Source organism: Trachypithecus francoisi, unplaced genomic scaffold, assembly GCF_009764315.1.
Source record: "Trachypithecus francoisi isolate TF-2019V2 unplaced genomic scaffold, Tfra_2.0 Lachesis_group5, whole genome shotgun sequence".
In the NCBI taxonomy this organism is placed as follows: domain Eukaryota; kingdom Metazoa; phylum Chordata; class Mammalia; order Primates; family Cercopithecidae; genus Trachypithecus; species Trachypithecus francoisi.
In genome coordinates, this window is record NW_022681470.1 from 96,458,675 (window position 1) to 96,466,608 (window position 7,934).

Consider the following 7,934-nt stretch of genomic DNA (forward strand, 5'->3'; position numbering starts at 1 on the left):
CTCAACCAGGTAACTGCAAATGCTGTTAATTCATTCGTTTTTATGACTGAGTAGTATTCAATCATATATATACATACCACAGTTTCTTTATCCACTCATTGATGGGCATTTGGGTTGGCTCCACGATTTTACAATTGTGAATTGTGCTGGTACAAACATGCATGTGCAAGTGTCTTTTTCAAATGACTTCTTTTCCCCTGGATAGATGCCCAGTGGTGGGATTGCTGGATCAAATAGTAGTTCTACTTTTAGTTCTTTAAGGTATCTCCACACTCTTTTTCATAGTGGCTGCTCTAGTTTACCTTCCCACCAGCAGTGTAGAAGTGTTCCCTGTTCACCACATCTATCGTTCACGCCAACATCTACTGTTGTTGTTTTTTTTTTTTCTATTTTTTTATTACGGCCATTCTTGCAGGAGTAAGGTGGTATCACATTGTGGTTTTGATTTGCATTTCCCTGATCATTAGTGATGTTGAGTTTTTTTAATATGTTTATTGGCAATTTGTATATCTTCTTTTGATAATTTTCCATTCATGTCCTTAGTCCACTTTTTGATGTGATTTTTTTTCTTACTGATTTATTTGAGTTCATTGCAGATTCTGGATATTAGTCCTTTGTCAGATGTACAGATTGTGAAGATTTTCTCCCACACTGTGGATTGTCTTTTTACTCTGCTGACGTTCCTTTTATCATGCAAAAGCTCTTTAGTTTAATTAGGTACCAAGTATTTATCTTTGTTTTTATTGCATTTATTTTTGGCTTCTTGGTCATGAAATCCTTGTCTAAGACAATGTCTAGAAGGGTTTTTCCAATGTTATCTTCTAGAATGTTTATAGTTTCAGGTCTTACGTTTAAGTCTTTAATCCATCCTGAGTTGAGTTTTGTATAAAGTGAGAGATGAGGATCCAGTTTCATTCTCCTACATATGGCTAGCCAATTATGCCAGCACCATTCACTGAAAAGGGTGTCCTTTTCCCACTTTATGTTTTTATTTGTTTTGTCAAAGATCAGTTGGCTGTAAGTATTTGGGTTGATTTCTGGGTTCTCTATTCTGTTCCATTGGTCTATATGCCTATTTGTATACCAGTACCATGCTATTTCAGTGACCATGGCCTTACAGTACAGTTTGAAATCAGGTAGTGTGATGCCTCCAGATTGGTTCTTTTTGCTTAGTCTTGCTTTAGCTATGTGGGCTCTTTTTTGGTTCCATATGAATTTTAGATTTGTTTTTTCTAATTATATGAAGAATGATGGTGATATTTGATGGGGATTGCATTGAATTTGTAGACTGCTTTTGGCAGTATGGTCATTTTCACAATATTGATTCTACCCATCCATGAGCATGGGATGTGTTTCCATTTGTTTGTGTCATCTATGATTTCTTTCAGCAGTGTTTTGTAGTTTTCCTTGTAGAGCTCTTTTGACTCCTTGGTTAGGTATATTCCTAAGTATTATATTTTTCTGAAGCTATTGTAAAACGAGTTGAGTTCATTATTTTGTTCTCCACCTGGCCACGGTTGGTGTATAGAAGAGCTACTGATTTGCATACATTAATCTTGTATCTGGAAACTTTGCTGAATTCTTTTATCAGTTCTAGGAACATTCTGGAGGAGTCTTTAGGGTTTTCAAGGTAAATGATCATATCATCAGCAGTGACAGTTTGTCTTCCTCTTTATTGATTTGGATGCCCTTTATTTCTTTCTCTTATCTGATTGCTCTGGCTAGGACTTCCAGTACTATGTTGAAGAAGAGTGGTGAGAGTGGGCATACTTGTCTTGTTCCAGTTCTCAGCAGGAATGCTTTCAACTTTTCCCCATTCAGTATTACGTTGGCTGTGGGTCTGTCATAGATGGTTTTTACTACATTAAGGTATATCCCTTGTATGTCTATTGTGCTCAGAGCTTTAATCATAAAACGATGTTGGATTTTGTTGAATGTTTTTTCTCCATCTATTGAGATGATCATGTGATTTTTTTAAAAATTCTGTTTATGTGGTGTATCACATTTATTGACTTGCGTATACTAAACCACCCCTGAATCCCTGGTATGAAACCCACTTATCATGGTGGATTACCTTTTTTATATGTTGTTGGATTCAGTTAACCAGTATTTTGTTAAGGATTTTAGCATCTATGTTCATCAAGGATATCAGTCTATAGTTTTCTTTTTTGGTTGTGTCCCTTCCTGTTATTGGCATTAGGGTGATGCTGCCTTCTTAGAATGATTTAGGGAGGGTTCCTTCTTTCTTGTCTATTTCTTTAAGCTATCTATTTCTCTATCTTGTGGAATAGTGTCAAAAGTATTGGTAGCAATTATTCTTTGAATGTCAGGTAGAATTCTGCTGTGAATCCATCCGGTCCTGGACTTTTTTTTTGGTGGTAATTTTTAAACTACCATTTCAATCTCACTGCTTGTTATTGGTCTGCTCAGGGTATCTAATTCTTCCAGATTTAAGTTAGGAGGGTTGTGTTTTTCCAGGAATTTACCCATCTCTTCTAGGTTTTCTAGTTTATGTGCATAAAGGTGCTCATAATAGCCTTGAATGATCTTTTGTATTTCAGTGGTGTCAGTTGTAATATCTCCCGTTTTGTTTGTTAGTGAAGTTATTTGGATTTTCTCTCTTCTTTTCTTGGTTAATCTTGCTAATGGTCTCTCAATTTTATTTATCTTTCAAAGAGCCAGCTTTTTGTTTCATTTACCTTTTGCATTTTTTTGTTCATTTGTGTCAATTTCATTTAGTTCTACTCTGATCTTTGTTATTTCCTTTCTTCTTCTGGGTTTGGGTTTGGTTTGTTCTTGTTTCTCTAGTTCTTTGAGGTGTGACCTTAGATTGTCTGTGCTCTTTCAGACTTTTTGATGCAGGCATTTAGGGCTATGAACTTTCCTCTTAGGACCGCCTTTGCTGTATCCCAGAGGTTTTGATAGGTTGTGTCATTATTGTCATTCAGTTTGAAAAATTTTTTAATTTCCATCTTAATTTTGTTTTTGACCCAATGCTCATTCAGAAGCAGGTTATTTAATTTCCATGTATTTGCATGGTTCTGAAGGTTCCTTTTGGAGATGACTTCCAGTTTTATTCCACTGTGGTCTGAGAGCATGCTTGATATAATTTCAATTTTTTAAAATTTATTGAGGCTCATGTTATGACCTATCATATGGTCTATCTTGGAGAAAGTTCCATGCACTGTTGAATAGAATGTGTATTCTGTGGTTGTTGGATGAAATGTTCTGTATGTATCTGTTAATTCCATTTATTCCAAGGTATAGTTGAAACCCAATGTTTCTTTGTTGACTTTCTGTTTTAATGACCTCTCTAGTGCTGTCAGTGGAATATTGAAATCCCTCACTATTATTGTGTTACTGTCTCTCATTTCTTAGGCCCATTAGTAATAGTTTTATAAATTTGGGAGCTTCAGTGTTAGGTGCATATATGTTTAGTACTGTGATATTTTCCTGTTGGACAAGGCCTTTTGCCATATACTGTCCCTCTTTGTCTCTTTTAACTGCTGTTGCTTTAAAGTTTGTTTTGTCTGATATAAGAATAGTGACCCTTGCTCTCTTTTGGTCTCCATTTGCATGAAATGCCTTTTTCTACCCCTTTACTTTAGGTTCATGTGAGTCCTTATGTGTTAGCTGTGTCTCCCGAAGGCTGCAGATAGTTGGTTGGTGAGTTCTTATCCATTCTGCAGTTCTGTATCTTTTAAGTGGAGCATTTAGGCCATTTACATTCAATGTTATTATTGAAATGTGAGGTACCATTGCATTCATAAAGCTCTTTGTTGCCTGTGAACTTTGGGGTTTTTTTGTTTGCTTTTTTGCTTTTCCTTTTTATCTTGTATATTTGTTTTACAGGTCCTGTGTGATTTATGGTTTAAAGAGGTTCTATTTTGATGGGTTTCCAGGATTCATTTCAAGATTTACAGCTCCTTTCAGCAGTTCTTGTGGTGGTGGCTTGGCAATGGCGAATTCTCTGAAAACGACTGTATCTTCCCTTCATATATGATGCTTAGTTTCACTGGATACACAATTCTTGACTGATAATTGTTTTGTTTGAGGAGGCTGAAGATAGGGCCCCAATCCCTTCTAGCTTTTAGGGTTTCTTCTGAGAAATCTGCTATTAATCTGATAGGTTTTCCTTTACAGGTTACCTGGTGCTTTTGTCTCACAGATCCTGATTCTTTCATTTGTCTTAACTTTGGATAATCTGACGACAATCTGTGTAGGTGAAGATCTTTTTGCAATGAATTTCCCAGGTGTTCTTTGTGCTTCTTGTATTTGGATGTCTACCTCTGTAGCTAGGCCAGGGAATTTTTCCTCGATTATTCCCCTAAATATGTTTTCCAAGTTTTAGAATTCTCTTCTTCCTCAGGAACACCAATTATTCTTAGGTTTGGTCATTTAACATAATCCCAGACTTCTTAGAGGTTCTGTTCATACTCTCTTATTCTTTTTTCTTTGTCTTTGTTGGATTGGGTTAAATTGAAGATCTTGTCTTCAAGCTCTGAATTTCTTTCTTCTAATTGTTAAATTCTATTGCTGAGACTTCCCAAAGTATTTCACATTTTTTAAATTTTGTCCAATGTTTCCTGGATATTGGATTGTTTTTTATTTAAGCTATCTAATTAAATAAGTATTTCTCCTTTCACTTCTTGTATCATTTTTTGGATTTCCTTGCATTGCACTTCACCTTTCTCTGGTCCCTCCCTGATTAGCTTAGTAACTAATCTCCTGAATTCTTTTTCAGGTAAATCAGGAATTTCTTCTTGGTTTGGATCTATTGCTGGTGAACTACTGTGATTTTTCTTGGGGGGGGGGTGTTGAAGAGCCTTGTTTTGTTATATTACCAGAATTGGTTTTCTGGTTCCTTCTCATTTGGGTAGGCTCTGTCAGAGGAAAGGTCTAAGGCTAAAGGCTGTTGTTCAGATTATTTTGTCCCATGGGGTGTTCCCTCAATATACTACTCTCCCCCTTTTCCTATGGATATGGCTTCCTGTGAGCCAAACTGCAGTGATATTGTCTCTCTTCTGGGTCTAGCCACCCAGTGAGTCTACCCACCTCCTGGCTGGTATTGGTGGTTGTCTGCACAGAGTCCTGTGATGTGAAGTGTCTATGGGTCTCTCAGTGTGGTTACCAGCAACTGTTCCATTGGAGGTGGCAGAGGGTGCAATGGACTCTGTGATGGTCCTTAGCATCAGTATTTTAATACTCTATTTTTGTGCTGGATGGCCTCCTTCCAGGAGGTGGTGCTTTCCAGAAAGCATCAGCTATAGTAGCATGGAAAGGAACGGGCGGTGGGCAAGGCCCTAGAACTCGCAAGATTTATATGCCTTTTGTCTTCTGCTACCTGGGTGGATAGGGAAGAACCATCAGGTTGGGTGCAGGGCTAGGCATGCCTGAGCTCAGAATCTCCTTGGGTGGGCCTTGCTGTGGCTGCTGTCAAGGGTTGGGGTGAGATTCCCAGGTCACTAGAGTTGCGTACCTAGGATTATGGCTGCCTCTGCTGAGTCATGCAGGTTGTCAGCGAAGTCGGGGAAGGCCGGCAGTCACAGGCCTCACCCAGCTCCCACACAATCTAAAAGGCTGGTCTCACTCCCACTGTGCCCTCCCCAACAGCCCTGAGTCTGTTTCCAGGTGGAAGGCAAGAGGGGCTTGAAAACTTGCCCAAGGCTATCTGCTTCACAGGTGCAAAAGAAAAGGGCTTTAATTCTTCCCCAACTGGTGAAGTCCGCATGCCAGATTTGTGCCCTCACCTGAATTCTGGCCAGGAAACTTCTTGACCGGTTCAAATTGTTACAAAGTTTGGCTAGCGAATTCCGTCTCCCTGTGGAGTTTTACCCCCTGCTCCTCTGGCCACCCTCCCAATGGATCCTGGTGGTGCCAAGCAGAAATGGGTTGCTTGGGGACCCAGTGAGCTCCCAGGGCCTTCCTAATGCTTCCTCTACCCCTGTATTTTGCTCAGCTCTCTTAACTTGACTCAGCTTCAGGTAAAGTCAGAAACTTCTCCCACAAACAGACTTTCAGTTTCTCTAGTTGGGGTGTGGGTTTGGGAGAGGAAGGTCTCCCTTTCCCACTTCCACAGTTGGGGCACTCACAGTATTTGGGATATCTTCCAGGTTCCTCAGGAGCAGTCCACTTCCTTCAGAGGGTCTGTGGGTCCTCTCAGGATTGGTGGCTTATTATTTCAGTCAATCTGGAGCTAAAATTCACAGTGCAAGCCTCCAGGTGCTGCTCTGTCTGGAGCTACGATCTAGTCCTGCCTCCCATCCACCATGATCCTCCACACTCCTGTATTATGATATTCTTAAAGTAAGTTTTCCAGCTCCATCAGATCAGTTTGATTCTTTTTTAAAATGGCCATTTTGTCTTTTATATGGTGTATTATTTTATTGCATTCCTTAGATTCCTTAGATTGTGTTTCCATTTTTTCTTGAATATTGATGATCTTCATTCCTATGTATATTCTGAATTGTATTTCTGTCACTTCAGTCATTTCAGCCTGGGCTAAGAACCATTGCTGGGGAACTAGTGCAGTCATCTGGAGGTAGAAAGACACTCTGACTTTTTGAGTTGCCAGAGTTATTGCACTGGTTCTTTCTCATCTGTGTGTGCTGATGTTCCTTCCATCTTTGAAGTTGTCCTTCGGATTTTTGGGGGGGAGGTATCTTCTTTGATAACCTTGTGGGTTTGATTGTGGTATAAGGTGAGTTCAGTTGACTGGGTTCATTTCTGGAAAATTTTAGAAAGCTGAGGCTCAGCTCAGCACTCCTAGTCTATGTGCTGTAACTCTGGTGTGGTAGTGCCAGGCCCCCAACTTTGTAAAATTCAGTAGCCATCAGGGCCTGGGCTTTTCATTGCTGGAAGGCTTTTTATTACAGCTTCAATCTTATTACTTGTCATTTATTTATTCAGGTTTTTTATTTATTCATGGGTCAATTTTGACAGGTTGTATACATCTAGGAATTTATCCATTTCTCATACCTTTTCTGATTTATTGGCACATAGTTGTTCATAGTAGTCTTTCATGTTCCTTGAATTTCCACAGAATCAGTTGCAATATCTTCTTTTTCATCTCTGATTTTATTTATTTAGGTCATCTTTCTTTTTTCTTATTTATTCTGGCTATGTCAACTTTGTCAATCTTTTCAAAAAATCCACTTTTCATTGTGTCGATCTTTCATACTTTTTTTTTCTTTGCATCAACTGCATTCATTTTTGCTCTAATCTTTATTATCTCTTTTCTTGCTACTACCATAGCTAGCACCTATGAGCCTGGACACTGGCCCACTTAGCCCACTGCAGCTAATGCTAACACCAGCATGGATTACGTGGGTTCTAGAGGGCTATCCCACCAATGCTACTGCTATTACCCATGCTATGCTTGCTGCTCAGGGGCTAGAGAACCCGCCTATCCCCCAGGCCACTGTTGCCATTTCCAGAACCCAAGAAAGCCACTTGGAGGCCCAGGAATCAGTCTAACCTAACCCACTAACTGTGATGCCAGCATAGGTCATTCTGAGGCCCAAAGATAGGCATATTCATCCCAATAATGAGCTCCAAAAACTGGCTTCACTAGTATCCCAGTCTCCAGCAAAACTACATCACAGCCTCCAGTAACAACCACACTCTGAGCTACTGAGGATATCACAGATACCACTGATTCTGTTTACAGCCAAAGAAATTAGAAAGAGACTACACTACTACATGCACCCAGAATGAAAACCAAAGTGCCCTACATAGCCAACACCACAGATATATCTACAGGAAAATATCTTCCCCTACAAAAGCAAATTTAAAAATTAAAAGAAGTGACTGTTATACCAAAAGTACAGATATCAATGTAAGGACACAGGAAACATGACACCTCAAAAGGATCACAATAATTCTCCAGCAGCAGATCTCAATTTAAAAAGAAATTCATAAAATCTCAGAAGAAT